This window comes from Ziziphus jujuba, chromosome 3 (genome assembly GCF_031755915.1).
Source record: "Ziziphus jujuba cultivar Dongzao chromosome 3, ASM3175591v1".
NCBI lineage: Eukaryota > Viridiplantae > Streptophyta > Magnoliopsida > Rosales > Rhamnaceae > Ziziphus > Ziziphus jujuba.
Window position 1 is genome coordinate 20,564,955 of NC_083381.1, and position 2,343 is coordinate 20,567,297.

Consider the following 2,343-nt stretch of genomic DNA (forward strand, 5'->3'; position numbering starts at 1 on the left):
GATAATTAGCATCTCATGTTTTTAAATTCCGTTCCCTTAGGCCCAGGTTGGGAGACATTGATCGTCCAAGACAAGCCCGACGTCTCAGTTCATTGCTGAAAGTCCAAGAAGCATTTCCTCCCTTTTTCCTCTCCATCTTGTATTGCTTCTTTATCTGACATTGTATTAATTTCATATTTATTTGTATAGTGCTCTGTATATGGATTGGACAGATATTTATTTAATTGCTTACTGATTCCCTATTATTATTTTGGAGTGCTGTAAATTTGTAGAAACAAATTGCAGTAAGGTGGGAGGAATAAGGTGGTGCTTATTGGAGTGTGTTTTCTGTGCAGGGAATTTTGTGGTAAGTCCTACCCGTAGGGGAGATGCTGCCGAATTTTCTGTTGGAAGGTTCGGTGGTGTTTCTTTGGGATCAGGGCTTGTCTAGGGTTCCGGTGAAGAATTTTAGACGGGTCCTGACATATGGGCAAAACAAGTTGAGATCCGAACTGTCCAAAGGGTGCCGAAGTTGACTTTTTGTTCGTGCCAAGTTGAGCTTTGACTCATGCACGATTGTGAAGTACTCATTGATACGAGTTTATAGACTAGTGGCACGCCCGATTATGTTGTTTACAAGTTATGGATATGCAAAGTTTTCTAATACATCATTATTTTACATTATTTTATTAATTTCTTTTCCTTTTCTTTTTTATTTTTCTTTTTCCTTTATTTTTTTCTTTCTTTTTCTTTTCTTTGGGCACGTGAAGAAAAAGGGGGAAAAGGAGAACACTATTCATCATCCTCTCCTTCTCCCTTTCTCTCTCTCTCTCTCTCTCTTTCTCTCTCTTTCTCCCGTCAATATCTCTCTCTCGATCTGCACCATTTCCGACCACTGGATGGCCACACGCATCGGCCACCGGTGAAGTCCAGTCGTCGGTAAGCTCAGAGGCCAAGTTTGGCGGCCGGCCGACTGGCGATGCACCTAGATCAGTGGATGAAGCCAACGGTTGGTGGTTCTTCAGTCGGCCATTTTCCGGCGATTCTTGGCCGTGAGACCAGTCCTTCCCCCTAGATTTCAACCCCCTGGTTCCAAAAATAACCTCCATTTGCCCAAGTTCCAAGCCATTTGTGATATAGAAGAAGGAAAAGTTCTACCGAAACCTTCCATCCATTTTCCGGCCACCTCCGGTCAAGTTGAGTCCAACGGAGATCAGTAACGTATTCCTTGTCCCCTTAGCTTTCCATCGATACCTTATTTATGAATTTTGGATACCGTTTGTGTTAAACCCCTCGGGTACCGGGTATTATTTATATGAATAAAATATTAATTTATTTGACCCTGTATAATATTGTTATTTAGGAGCACGTGTGAGTCATAGAATTGTTCCTATAGAGGATCTTGGTTGGATTGTGTACTCGAGGTGAGTGATCCACCTTCAAACTTAATTTCGGATGTTAAATTATATTTATTTTGTGATAATTAAATGTTTGGATTTAATATTTAAGTGTTAAATATTTAGCAAAATTATATTTGAAATTTTGATGGCACAATTTGAATAAATTGAAATGTATATGTGCATTAAAGCATATTTTGATTTTGATAAATTATAAAAATTCATTTTATGAAAATTTGATATTTAAGAAATTATGATTTTAACATTTTTGATTTATTATTGAAATTATCGTGAGTTTATTTCAAGCAATAAAAATACATTTATATGGATTTACGAATTTTGGAATTTTTATGTGATTTAATTATATTTTGAATTTTAAGGAATTGAAGGAATATTTATTTTAAATTATTGTTAATTTCATGGATGGATTTGAAAGTGATGGAATTTGTGCGATGGATTTATGACGATGATTTATAAATGAATTGTGGAAAATTTACGGGTTTAATTGGATGGAATAATCCCGGTGGCATTTATGAGATTTTAAGGTTTGAAAATAAATATATTGATTTTATAATTTTTATATGCACCATACACGTATTGATATTCTGTATACATGGATATGATTAGCGCGCAAGTGGATATGATGAGTGCGCAGGTGGGTGTGAGTAGCACACAAGTGATTATGGGGTTGTCCTGTGGTTGCCATCAGATGAGGGTAGGCCACGCCTCCATGGCCGGGACACCTTTTGCAGCGGCGCGGTGGGACGCCACGCGATTGTATGTCGGTTTCTCTCTTTAACCTCCTGTCTGGCGGTGCTTGGGATGCCAAGTATCATTGGCGCCACTAGTATATAGTGGGTGCATCATATGGTTTTCACGACATGATTTTAGTTATACAATATTTTAGAATCTTATTTAAATTAAAATGTTTTTAATAGTGTTTTATAAATTAAATTGTCTTGGTATT